The sequence below is a fragment of the Sinocyclocheilus anshuiensis genome, unplaced genomic scaffold (assembly GCF_001515605.1).
Source record: "Sinocyclocheilus anshuiensis isolate Anshui unplaced genomic scaffold, SAMN03320099.WGS_v1.1 scaffold283, whole genome shotgun sequence".
Classification (NCBI taxonomy): Eukaryota; Metazoa; Chordata; class Actinopteri; order Cypriniformes; family Cyprinidae; genus Sinocyclocheilus; species Sinocyclocheilus anshuiensis.
Genome location: NW_015549605.1, coordinates 2435810 through 2450295, shown reverse-complemented (window position 1 = coordinate 2450295; position 14486 = coordinate 2435810). Strand labels below are relative to the sequence as shown.

General features: G+C 36.6%; 1 protein-coding gene and 1 long non-coding RNA gene across 2 annotated transcripts in view; both read right to left on the bottom strand.

The window, feature by feature from the left end:
* LOC107658865 (transcription factor EC-like) overlaps positions 1-1344 on the bottom strand; it is a 67520-nt gene extending 66176 nt beyond the window's left edge. The window contains exon 1 of the mRNA XM_016447551.1: positions 1209-1344. The gene's annotated coding sequence lies outside the window, so the exon portion shown is untranslated. The remainder of the gene's footprint in view (positions 1-1208) is intronic.
* Positions 1345-4317: 2973 nt separating this feature from the next.
* On the bottom strand, positions 4318-5984 carry LOC107658867 (uncharacterized). Its single transcript, XR_001630845.1, has 3 exons — positions 5763-5984; positions 4695-4774; positions 4318-4396 (listed from the first exon to the last, which is right to left on the bottom strand). It is a non-coding gene; the product is annotated as an uncharacterized LOC107658867 (long non-coding RNA).
* Between the last annotated feature and the right edge of the window lie 8502 nt (positions 5985-14486).

Here is a 14486-nt window from a genome sequence, read left to right as displayed (position 1 = left end):
TGTAAAATCAACACACTTTTTAATCTTCAAACAATAAACAATTTTATGAATTTTGAAGCCTTAATACAATAGGCAGAAGTAAAAAGTACTACAACGCAGTTGCATGACTTCAGTTTCACCATCAATAAGCTTCAAACAACTCTTTCGATATTTATTTAAAAGACATTTTCCTTGAAAATTTGAGTTACAATTCTTTTGCAGTAAAATAGTTTGACGACATTTAATGTCCTCAACAACCTCTGTAGTCCCACATAGCCACTTAGCAACCACCTTTTTTTAAAGGGGTCATATGATGCGATTATATGCACACACACACACAATTCAATTAACAAGAAGCTAATATTAACTGACCAATATTTCAGACACAATATTGTTTTTGTACATTTTTACCAATGAAAATAGTTCCAAGAAGCACTGCAGATCTGAGTGTTTGGTTTCTGTATGAATCTTTTTTGAATGTGCCACCTCTACAGGCATGGATTTTGATGATAATGATTTTACTTTTAATTTATTGATCACATTTAAGAAATTGCCATGATAAAAAGTTGACATACATTTGGGTTAGAAAAATCAACAAAAAACATGAACATTTTATATAAAGCTTATATAATCGTAACGCAACAGCTACTGATTGATTTGGTATTCTAAAAGTAAACATTCATTTATGTGACTGCCTTACATGATTAAAATATGGTCAAATAACATTTTTTAATCAACAAGATTTTCTGACTCAAATGAAATCTCAAGTGGCTTTCAGCTCATGGCTACTATTTTAAGGCTAAATATACTAGTGAAAGTATGCTTTTAACAAATGCATGTAAAATGTGCACATTTTCTTCACAAATCAGATATATTTATGACTCGGTATATTGCGCTAAACAAATTTTGTCCAATCAAATACTTTCTAGAGCAAGTCCCTCCTCCAAACACCATCTGCAAACGACTAGCAGCACAGGCACTCTGTTAGAAATGTCAGAACAGATTTACCTTTCTAGCAGATCTGAAAGTCTGTGGATGTGAAGAAGTGTCTGGAGGAGCAGCAGGTGAGAGGTGCGCAGATACACCGCGAGCAAAACAAACACAACAGAGACTGTCATTCTGCCGCAGAGAGGAGAGCGAGTGAACACTACTACATCAATACACACTTACAGAATTACTTTAAAGCAAAACAAAACGACTGAGGACTTCATACGCGGAAAGTTACTTACAGGTGAGTCGCGTTACACTCGATTCCTGCACTTTACCGCAGTTTGTGTCGGTTTTATTTGCTGACGGGCGGTAATTGAGAGACATTAAGAGCCTGTCACTGAACTGTCATCTGCAGAATCTGTGCTTTCATAGCATTAAACGACATGAATGTGAACAAGCGTCATTGTTGTCAAACATCTAGTGGTGTGTGAGGCTAAAAGTGACGCTCGCGGATGGAGAACTGCGCTTTTTATGTATTCGAATTTTCGACAGGAATTTAAAGGGATAGTTCACCCCAAAATGAAAATTCTGTCATTAATAGAGTGGTGGAACTATGCTGACAAATCATTGCGGAGCAGAGGATGGTTTGAAAAAGCATGTGACCAAAAGCTTAAGAAGACTGTGACATTCAAGAGTGGAATCGATCTGGGATCAATACAATATCTAATCTGATATAATCTCATCTAAATTAATTTGTGCCAATGAGACCACAACTCGTGTCATGTATAGCTTGGTCAACGGATTCACATATCGATCAATAATATAAAATACACAAACATGTGATCATAATTAATAATTGACGTGGGTAGCTGAAACAAATTTTTTTTGTGTGAGCTGTTACACCCTTATGTTGTGTTCGGGATCTCTGAGACCCCAGTTATAAACATGATTAAATGTCCTACTGACAGCCCTCAAAGTGACTGAATAATCCTTTTATGCATCAGGTGTGATCGTGAAGCGAAGCAGAGAGCTCTCTGACCCTGCATAGACAGCAACGCAACTGAAATGTTCCCAGGCACAGAAACGTAGTTGGGACATCGGTAAAACAGTCCATGTGACAACTTCAATTTTGCAAAGCTACGAGAATACTTTTTATGTGCAAAGAATACCATGGAATTACACCATTGCATATCGAGTCTAATGGATTTAAATAGGTTGCACCCTCCTGTGGTGATTTCTGTGAATTACACATCTGCATATAAAATCTACTGAACTTAAACGAGTTGCACCCTCCTGTGGTGATTTTTCTGAATTACACCACTGCAATAAATTAACTTAAAACAGGTTGTGCCCTCCTGTGGTAATTTTGGTGAATTACACCACTGCATATCTAACCATTACTAACCTCTGTCACTTTTTAAATCAAATATAATTTTTCAAATTAATTTTTGATTATTGTAATTATCGTTACTGACAGAAGTTTGTCATGTCACGGAGCACATTTTCAGCTAATCAACAATGAAATTATCACGTGACAGAGTGGTATGTGACACAGCAAAATTAATAAACAAACAGAACATTTACTCACATTTAGAGCTTGACAGGTGTTTAATTTCATGCCCTGAATTGAGGACACAAACACTCACAACTGACGTTCATCTTCTTCGCCTGGACGCTACATCTGTAGTAATAAATCTGATTGAGGCAGAATCTTGCAGAGATATCTGTTTTAGACTAATCAAGCTTGTGATAATGGCAAAATCTTACACTCAGATTTATTGATTTATTTTGCATTTCCTTGTTATTTGGTGTAAGATTTCGTTTACAGACAGGTAGAAGGCAATAACAGCATATGAATACAAAGATTCAAAGATTATTAATTATACAGCATTACTGTACAATAATATACTCTTTAATATTGTTTTCTCATTGCACAACTTTAGAAAAATTTACAAATTGTTTTTCTGTAAACATTTACTTCATCATTCGTTTCTTTTCAAATCTCAATGATGTTTATGAAGAATTACTCTTTTATATTTGTAGTGCACATGACTTGTGGACCATTAAATCCACTTCATCCAGTTTCACCAGCTCTGCCCGTGAGTATATATGTCAGCTTACATGTATTAACTGTTATTTACACTAATACGTTTGGTTCTGCAGTATGGAGTAATTATTTATGTCTTTACCCTACAAAAAAAAAATATATATATTTCAACGGAAAGTCTAAAAGACCTTAAAAAGGGTCCTTTTTTAATACTCCAGCATTTTCTCAAATTCTGTGGCTCAGTGTATGATTATTTGCATTTTGCTACAGAAATGTCTTGGTTCAAATCCCACAATTGCTTTAGTACTTATCATTTAAAATAACACTATTCACAAAAACATCCAAAACACTCATAAACCTCACAGGCTCAGTAGATAATGCATTGTATTTTAAAAGTGAAGATCTGAGTTCAAATCCCATTATTGCAGGCAAGAAAAATATTTTCTTTTTTTTTTTGCTGCAAAATGGGGAAAAAAACAGGCTTCTCCATTTACATTCACAGCAGAGGGGGGATTTGAACCCACATCTCCTGCGTTAGATTGAGGTCTTAATCCATGAGCTCTGACCACTCAGCCACACCAGCTCACACAAAGAGATGTATTCATTTACTATAAGAAATAAGCACATGTACACACATTCAAAAAAAAAATATATAAAAAAATATTAATTAAAAAAAATTCTGAATCAGAAAATTAAAATGAGGGTTTTTGAAAATATTAAGAAATAAATACAAATATTAAGAAATAAAAATATTTTGGTGTATAGGTAGAATAAAATTTAAAAAATCGTATTTCCATTATAATTAATATGCAAATACTAAATAAAATAATACGTAAATAAGTAAAAATTTTGAAACAGATTATTAAAATACGGTTTTCCTTGTTAAAAATAAAAATATTTACACATTTTAAAAGGTTTGTGTCTAGGTACAATTAAAAAAATGTTAACAATAAAAAAGCTAATAAAAAATGTAATACTCTTTTGTATCGAAAATATTATACATAATATGCAAATATATAAAATATGTTATATTTACAAAGCAAGTAAATATTTATAAAAATATTAAAATCAGGTTTTTTGCAATAAATATTTTTTCTTGTTAAAAACAAAAATATTTACATAACACATTTTGTGTCTATGCACAATTAAATCTAAATAATAAAACAACTAAACTACTAAATATTTAGAAACATTAAAATGTTGCAAATGTTCAGAATAAATACATTTACCAACATATTCAATTTTGTACAATTCAATAAATACTAATACTAAAAATAAGTAATACATACTGATAAACATGTAAATATTATAGAAGACAATATATAAATAACATTTTAACAATAAAAAACTACAAGCATTACCTGTCCATGACCAGATTTCTGTTATTAAAGCAAATGTCTGTCCACATGTGCCAGAACTCTGCTTTCGACATCCCTTATTCTGTAGTTTAAAGAGATAAATAAAGACAGAAAACATACAGCTATGTGTAGCAGAACAAACGTGTAGTAGGACAAACTGTTCATCATAAATAATGTACATGTGTCTTTAGGAAGCATCTGTGTCACGCTCACTTTCTAAAGTAAAAATTAAATAATGAATGCGTTTATACTTGTAGCTCAGTTAAAAAGATACAAAACAACATTACATTACTGTAATGGTGCACACGATGAGAAGAACCTCAGTAAATACAGAAAAGATGGAAGTTTATGAAGCAAGAGAACATCATAAGATCACTCACCTGCTGCGCTGCTGATGCTGATGGTTCATATTCCAGTGTGTCACAAGAGAGCAGCGTCACAATAAAGAAAATCTGGAGAACTTAAATAATCAGACAGAAAAGTTCATTATGGATGATAAAAGACGGATTTAAAAACAGTGGTACTTATATTATATCAGTTTGTCTGAGAAACACAAGTCTAAAAATACAACATTAAAAGCAATAACATCAAATGCTAGGCAATGAAAACCAAGTGCAAAGCAGAAACTACGTGTCCAGTCATTGTCTGTTAGATTTATTTCAGATTGCATCATATTTTGTGTATACAGCGCAGAAGTGATCACATATTTTTGTAGGCCAACCTGCAAGTTAGCATCACCCTGGTTCTATCAACAACACTTTTTTTCACTGATTTTTGGATTCCGATTGCAGAAAACAAGCTGTCAAACTGCTCTTCATCATTAATTATTGCACTGACACCATGTTTGTCCCAGTTTTGTACATAAACCCTCTAAATTATTCCAGAAAACAGTGTTGAGTGTGAGTTTTACAGACAGCGACTGCGTGACACTGGCGGAGCGGATCCTGATTATCATGTCAACACTGCGTGAAATGTTAATGCAGTTTTACATCTAAAAATGCCATTGAAACAGATCTAAGCTCTACTCATATTATGACAATCACATCTAGAAGTAGGAAAGACATGAAGCAGCAGAAGAACATCAGAGCTTCACAAAAAAAAAACCCGCTCTATTAACAAACATGAATACAGTCCATTACAGTAACACTACAATAATATGATAATTCACTTGATAATATGAAAATAAGTGGTTAAGATTGTATGCCTAAGTGTTGTGGCTTTCAGCTCATGTCTACTAGCTTTAAGGCCATTTATATACTTGTGAAATTATGCTTTTAACAAATGCATGTAAAATGTACACATTCACAGATCATACATTTTATAACTCATATTGCGCTACACAAATTTTGTCAAATCAAATACTTTCAAGAGCAAGTCCCTCCTCCAAACACCATCTGCAAACGACTAGCAGCACAAGCACTCTGTTAGAAATGTCAGAACAGATTTACCTTTCTAGCAGATCTGAAAGTCTGTGGATGTGAAGAAGTGTCTGGAGGAGCAGCAGGTGAGAGGTGCGCAGATACACCGCGAGCAAAACAAACACAACAGAGACTGTCATTCTGCCGCAGAGAGGAGAGCGAGTGAACACTACTACATCAATACACACTTACAGAATTACTTTAAAGCAAAACAAAACGACTGAGGACTTCATACGCGGAAAGTTACTTACAGGTGAGTCGCGTTACACTCGATTCCTGCACTTTACCGCAGTTTGTGTCGGTTTTATTTGCTGACGGGCGGTAATTGAGAGACATTAAGAGCCTGTCACTGAACTGTCATCTGCAGAATCTGTGCTTTCATGGCATTAAACGACATGAATGTGAACAAGCGTCATTGTTGTCAAACATCTAGTGGTGTGTGAGGCTAAAAGTGACGCTCGCTGACGCCGCCTAGTGGAGCGGAGGGAGAACTGAAAACTTGAAGTGGATTAGCTGCAATATTTGTAAAATACACACGTTTCAGACTTTTTTTTATTAAGTTACAAATACGTTTTATTCAATATTTTGTATCTATGTACAAGAATAGCCCCATAAAGTGTTGTCATTTGTTCGGTCGTCTTTTATAGGCATTTAGGCTGTGATATGAATTGTGTTTGTATTTGGTGTACTGGGACTGGACTGATCGACAGATTAGAAAACCATTCTATATAGCCTAATGCACAGAGAAATTCAACAATTCATTGATGTGATTGATATTGATTGATGACTGGGAACTCGATTACTCTGTTCAGAAACAAACAAAATCTGGCTTTAGATTGTTTTATACTTTAGATTGTTTGAATTTATTGCATTAAATACTTAGGTATGCATCTAGGGGACATAGTTAGATACCTTAATGTGATGTGTCATGTGGCCAAGTATGGTGACCCATACTAGGAATTAGTGCTCTGCATTTAACCCATCCAAAGTGCACACACACAGCAGTGAACACACACACACCGTGAACACACACCCGGAGCAGTGGGCAGCCATTTTTGCTGCGGCGCCCGGGGAGCAGTTGGGGGTTCGTTGCCTTGCTCAAGGGCACCTCAGTTGTGGTATTGAAGGTGGGAGAGAGCGCTGTACATTCACTCCCCCCACCTACAATCCCTGCCGGTACGAGACTCGAACCCACAACCTTTGGGTTACGAGTCCAACTCTCTAACCATTAGCCCACAACTTCCCCTTAAATGGACACATTTGTTGAATATGCAGTATGATTGGAATGAGATAGGAGCATCCAGATTTTATATAAATGCTGAGTCAACATATCTGTCTTGGTCACACTCTGCAGCCAATCTGTATTACTGTTGACCTTTTCTTGCAAGAAAATAAATCTCCAAAAGACTTTTTGTCACATGCCTTTATTGAAATAGAAACTTGCCACGAAGTTATTTCTTGTATAATTTAATTAAGTAATTAATTGACTGTATCATAATATTTTTGTGATTCTGTCCTAAAATGATTTGCAGCCTCCTGTGGTGATGTTTGTGAATTACACCGCTGCTTATCGAGTCTAATGAAGTTAAATTGGTTGCGCCTCCTGTGGTGATTTTTGTGAATTACACCGCTGCATATCGAGTCTAATGAAGTTAAATTGGTTGCGCCCTCCTGTGGTGATTTTTGTGAATTACATCGCTGTAAATCGAGTCTAATGAAGTTAAATTGGTTGCGCCCTCCTGTGGTGATTTTTGTGAATTACACCGCTGCATATCGAGTCTAATGAAGTTAAATTGGTTGCGCCCTCCTGTGGTGATTTTTGTGAATTAGACCGCTGCATATCGAATCTAGTGAAGTTAAATTGGTTGCGCCCTCGTGGTGATTTTTGTGAATTACACCGCTGCATATCGAGTCTAATGAAGTTAAATTGGTTGCGCCCTCCTGTGGTGATTTTTGTGAATTACACCGCTGCATATCGAGTCTAATGAAGTTCAACATATTGTGCCTTTCTGTCGTGATTTTTCTGAATTACACCGCTGCAATAACCTGACAAAATCTGAGGTACTCTTGTAGAAATGTTTTTTTTTTCAATGAGACTTCTGTGAAAAGTCTATTTAGATATAAAACTGATAAAAATATGTTGGTAAGAAGTTATTTCTTTTATCATTTAATTAAGTAATTGTATTGAGTGCATTGTAATATTTTTCCTTTTTTGTGTGGTTTTGTTCTTTCCTAAAATGATTTCCATCCTCCTGTGGTAATTTTTCTGAATTATCGAGTTAAATGAACCGAATTATCGAGTTTAATGAATGGGTTAGGCCCTCCTATGGTGATTTCTGTGTATTACACCTCTGCAAATTGAGTTTAATTAATTTAAACATGTTGCGCCCTCCTGTGGGGATTCAAGTGAATTACGCCGCTGCAAATCGAATCTAGTGAACTTAAACGGGTTGCACTCTCCTGTGGTGATTTTTCTGAATTACACCACTGCAATAAATTAACTTAAACAGGTTATGCCCTTTGTGGTAATTTTGGTGAATTACACCACTGCATATCAAACCATAATAACCTTTGTCACTTATCAAATTAAATATATTTCAAATGCATTTTTGATTATTGTAATTATCATTACTTACAGAAGTCATGCCACAGCGCACATTTTCAGCTAATCAGCAATGAAATTATCACCTGACAGAGTGGCATGTGACATTGCGAAATGTAGTAGACAAACAGAACATTTACTCACATTTGCTGCTTGACAGGTGTTCCTTTTCATCCCCCAAATTAAGGACACAAAACGCCCACAACTGACATTTCTTCATCTTCTTCGTCTGAACGCTACATCTGTAGTAATAAATCTGATTGGGGCAGAGTCTTGCAAGAATGTCTGTTTCAGACCAATCAAGCCCAGTGATGGTGGCAAAATCTTACAATTTAGATTTATTGATTTAGTTTGCATTTTCATGTTATTTGGTGTAAGATTTAGTTTACAGACAGGTAGAAGGCAATAACAGCATATGAGCACAAAGATTCAAAGATTATTATTTATACAGCATTACTGAACTAACACTCCTTGCACAGTTTTAATAACATTTATTCAAATCATATTTTTTTTGAATAAATGTTATTATATTGTTATCAAATCATATTTTTTTTCTGTAAACATTCTTGAGGACATGTATTAACTGTTATTTACACTAATACGTTTGGTTCTGCAGTATGGAGTAATTATTTATGTCTTTACCCTACAGAATAAAGGATGTGTTTGAGCAGTGTGGACAGACATTCGCTGTAATGATGGACATCTGCTCATGGACAGGTAATGCTTATAATGTGTGTTATTTACTAGTTCATGTGTAGGTTACCATCATTTTCTTTTTGAGGGGTCACTCCTTTAAAAAGCAAATGATGGTAACCTAAGTAGGTGGGGAAGGGACAGGGAAGTTAAAAATGTATACAGCTAATTTTTTTCAGACTGAAAAGCATAACCACTGCTGGACATCGCTCTGGGACTCAGGGGGGGACCCGAACCATCCCCACCCCTTCTTTCACACACCAGTCACTTATTTCATGGAGACCCAGCTGGGATTGAACCAGCAACCTCAGAACCATGAGGCAGTGCTCTTACATGTGAGCCACAGATCTCTTGTTGGGACATGTGAAGGAACTTATATTTCACTGTTAACCTGTAATTTTACAATAAACTAGTTAAAGATTTCAATTGTGTCAGTGTCATTTAATATGCAAAGGTGGGACTTGAACCCATGCTTTAGTTGTAGCCTTGAACACAACACCCATTGTGTAGCCAGTAGTGCCGCTGTGGCTTTAATGCTGAGGTCCGGCATTCGGGGCACCTTGTTGGATATAATGCCAACAATTTAACATAATCAATAATGGGATTTGAACTCTGATCTCCAGAATTAAACCACAACGCTTTATCAACTGAGCCACTAAGTCTGGTGAGCAAAGCTGTGTTTCGGATGGTGTTTTGTTGAGAGCTTTGTTTTAAATGAAGAGACATATTTGCAAGTGAGACCACAGCTTTATACCAGTAAGATTTGGCTGGGATCAAACCAGCAACCGCTGAGTCATGAGGCAGCACTCTTACTTGTGAGCCACAGATCTGATGTTAAAACTTGTGAAGGAACTTATTTTTCACTCTTAACCTACAGCATATGTGACCTGTACAATAAACTAGTTAAAACTTTCTGTTGTGATCGTCGTGCAGCACACTGAGGTGGGATTTGAACCCATGCTTCAATCACAGCATTGAACACAGAGCCTAGAGTTTAGCCATTGACCTCACCCTGAGTGTTGGTGGTTATGGTACTTAGGGCATTTGAGGATATAATTCCAACAATTTAACATAAGCAATAATGGGATTTGAACTCAGATCTCCATGATCAAACCACAATGCTTTATCAACTGAGCCACTGAGTCTGGTGAGTTGAACTGTGTTTTGAAAGGTATTTTGTGGAGATCTTTGTTTTAAATTAAAATAAAAGTTTTCAAATGTGGGACTCATACAACACGTTTATATCAGTGAGATCTGGCTGGGATTGAACCAGCAACCTCTGAGCCCATCTTTTACCTGTGAGCCATAGATCTCATGACTGGCCCAGTGCAGGAACTTAAATTTTACTGTCAACCTGTGATTTTATAATAAATCTTGTGAGTATGATTATCAGCAGCAGTATTTGAACCCACATCTTCATCACAATGTTGTGTTTGAAAACATGCATTTGTCCATTAGCCCATCACAGCTTTCACATACAGTCTTGGTGTTTCAGTGAATCTTTGGAATATAATGAGAATGATTTAACATAAGCAATAGTGGGATTTGAACTCAACACACCATAATTAAAACACAATACTATCACTTGAGCCACTGGGACTGTAGAGTACATTAATGTTTTTAATGGGTTCTTATTGAGAACTTGGTTGTAAGTGATAAATAATAATTATTAGCTGTGGGATTTAAACCAAGACTCACATTTAGGAAATAGAAACCATTATCCACTGAGCCATTGATGCAACTGTTGTTTTGTGAATTACAACACTGCATATCGAGTGTAATGAACTTAAATGTTTTGCGCCCTCCTGTGGGGAATTTTGTGAATCACACCAATACAAATAGAGTCTAATGAAGTCAAATTGGTTGCATCCTCCTGTGGTAATTTTTGTGAATTACACCACTGCAAATTGAGTCTAATGAACTTAAACAAGGTTGCGCCCTCCTGTGGTATATAATGAGAATGATTTAACATGGTTGCGCCCTCCTGTGGTGATTTTTGTGAATTACGTCACTGCAGATCGAGTGCAGATCGGTCTTTGTAGCGTTGTGTGAAGTCGAACACAGCACTTGTAATGCCGAGTTCACACTGCACGATTATAGCCCGATTTTTCAGTCGCCGACAGGTTTTGCGAAATCACCGACAAATGCCCGAAATCGGAGGCAAATCGGTGCTCGTTCACGCGAGTGACAATCCAATCACGCAGTGTGAATTATCAAAGACGCGATCTGAGGGAATCGCTGACACGTCGCCGACGCCCGTGAAATATTTGGCATGCTAAATATCTGGAGCTGTCGGCGATTCACAATCACGCTGTATGAAATGAGTTCTGACTGAAAAACACATCGGCGATGACCTACAGCCAATGAGAGAACACGATACAGGGCAGTGGGAAGTTCGGGGAGGAGTTATATGAAACGTAGTTTGCCGACCAGTGTTGCCAAATCCGCGATTGCCGCCGGTTGTTTTTTATGTCAGCAGGTTGAAGTGACCCCAATAACGTGATATTTAGGCCCTGGAATGTGAATTGTACCAGGAGAACCCCGCCAAAAAAATGTGTATTTTACCCCCCGAACGCGATTTTTACTGGGGGACCCCCTCGAAAGCAATTGGGCTATTTTCAAGCTAGTTTTGAGTAGTAATTGGGCGGGTTTTGTAGCGAAAACCGGGCAACCCTGCACCAGACAGAGCTGTCGGCGATTCTTCCTATTGTGAAGTCATGCAATGTGAAACCCCCTGTCGCCGATCCATCGTGCAATGTGAACACAGCAGCAACTGAATGCTACCCCAGATAGTCACGCAGTGTGAAAACAACGGCGATCCGACGAGTTTGAAAATCATGCAGTGTGAACTCGGCATAACACTTACTGCTGTGCATTACATGATGACTGGTGATTGGCTGTGGCAGGCGAATATTTAATTAACTATGTCTGTTCAAGCTGTGGGTGCTTATGAAAGATAAATAGTTATCTTTATTTAATAGAAATTTTTGCTTTCTTTGTCATTCTTTTCAGAGTTAATTGTGTGGTTCTATGTTAAATTTTAAAATTAGTATGAATTAGTGTTACCCTTGTGGAGAATAGTGTTCCTTTGAACTACGTGGGACTTGCATGATCAGTATTTTTTGTGGTGCTGGCTGTAAAATGTATGTTTAATTCCACGTGATTATAAATTTTTGTTATCTCAGCAATTAATAAATAAAAATGAAGTTTTTTTATTTCTTACATTGGACGACGCATCTCCACTTTCTTCCACTATAGAAAAGTGAAGCCAAAGCATCTCAGTAAGGCCGCTGACATCTTGAGTAAATTATGTCATTTGAAGCCAGAGTCTGCACAGTAGAGATTCGTTTGGAGCCAGAGTCTGCGCAGTAGAGATTCGTTTGGAGCCAGAGTCTGCGCAGTAGTGTCGTGAGGTGGAGCCGCGGTATCAAACTCCCGCCCAAACTCCCGCAGACCCAATCAACCATAACGACACGCCAAATGACCAAAACCATCTTTCGGAAAATTGTATTGGAAGTGTAATTAATTTTTTTATTTTGACTCGAGTTCCATTCGTTTACATGGAGAGGGCGGGGTTTATGACCTGTACTGCAGCCAGCCACCAGGGGGCGATCAAAGAGCCCGAAGCTTCACTTTTCAAGACATGTGAGGCACACCTGACTTAAACAGGTTGCACCCTCCTGTGGTGATTTTTGTAAATTACATCACTGCAAATCAAGTCTAATGAACTTAAATGGGTTGCGCCCTCCTGTGGTGATTTTTGTGAATTACACTTCTGCAAATCCAGTGTAATGAACTTAGCCGTGATGCACCCTCCTGTGGTGATTTTTGTGAATTACACCACTGCAAATTGAGTCCAATTAACTTAAACGGGTTGCACCCTCCTGTGGTGATTTTTGTGAATTACACTGCTGCAAATCGAGTCTAATAAACTTAATAAGATATATTACTGGGAGATATAGAATGACACCTTTTATATTTATATGCTTTTTATGTAAGCAGCCTGCTACACTGATCCCAGTGATTTACATTACAAGAAATCAGAATATTATCTTAATTTTTTGGCCATATAAATATCAGCAACTGCACCATATTCTCACTATATCAAACTATATGAGCCATTAAAGACTGAAGTGTCAAATATGCAAACAAAAAATGTCTAAAGGGTCAACAATATATATATATATATTTACCTTGACTTTTATTTCCTATGTCCATAAATAACTAAGATTTTTAAAAATTATTAATACACAAATAATATCATCCATGCTCTATAAATGTATAGCTATTAGTGTGGCAATAAGAGTATTTTGTGTGATGTTCATGTTTACATATATACTTTTACTATGGTACTGACCAGCAAAAGCACAAACACTCGAAGCAGTCTCTCAATTACAGAAACTACAGTAGACATACCTTTATATAAGACGTTATTGTTACTGAATACTAAGAAATGTAAGGTCTAAGAAGTTAATGTTACAATCAAAACGTTTTTATGCAGAAAGCTACTTACAGGTGAGGTTGTGTCGGTTGTTTGCTGACGGGCTGTAATATGTGCTGTTGAGTGAAATTAAGAGTCTGTCACAGAACTGTCTTCTACAGAATCTCTACTTTCACAGCATTAAAAAGGTATGAAGGCAGTTGTTGTCAAGGATGCAAAGGTGTCAGGCTGAACGTGAAGTCCTTTTATGGCGCCTAGTGGAGCGGATGGAAAACTGCTGCTTATTTTAATTTATTTTATTTTAATTACATTTTTTACCGGACGATGATGCTTCAAGTTGGGTCACTGACTTACTTTTCCAAAACGCCTTTGCATTAGTCAAGCAAAATACCATAAAAATTATGTTTACGGGTTGAAAATCTAAGATATTTATCCCGTTGACGAGCCATAGGCTCGAGATGTGTCCAATTGTACGATCCGGTTTACTGCAAAGATCTGTACTATAAACTAAAAACTATTCTAGTAGTCATAAGCTTTAAGTAAAGTCATGGCTGTACCACTGGGACATTACTCCACTTTATGAAACTTAATTTGAACATTTTAAATGCACTTTTGTCAGCCGTTTGCACATTTTTTAATTGCTCAATATTCTCAATTAAGGTGCAATAGGATAAAGTATTTTAACACAGAGGAGGCTATATAATTAAACTTTTACAAAATGAATCAAACACATTGGCTGCATCCCAAATGATGTAGGTCTATTACTATGCACTGTGCACACTGCACTGTACTATATAGTTTGTGATGTATTTAATTCATTTTGGATTAGTACTTTCTTCTAAAGAAAGTCACATGAGAATGAGGAAATGCTAGTTTTCATGTGTGGGTAAACTAGAAATTCTTCTGCCCAGAATTGTGCGACCTAAAGGAAAAATATATATGTTGAGCAAATGTACATTCATGTTTATGTGCTGTTCACCATGATACATTTTGTGCTGGATAAAAGAGCAGAAACCTC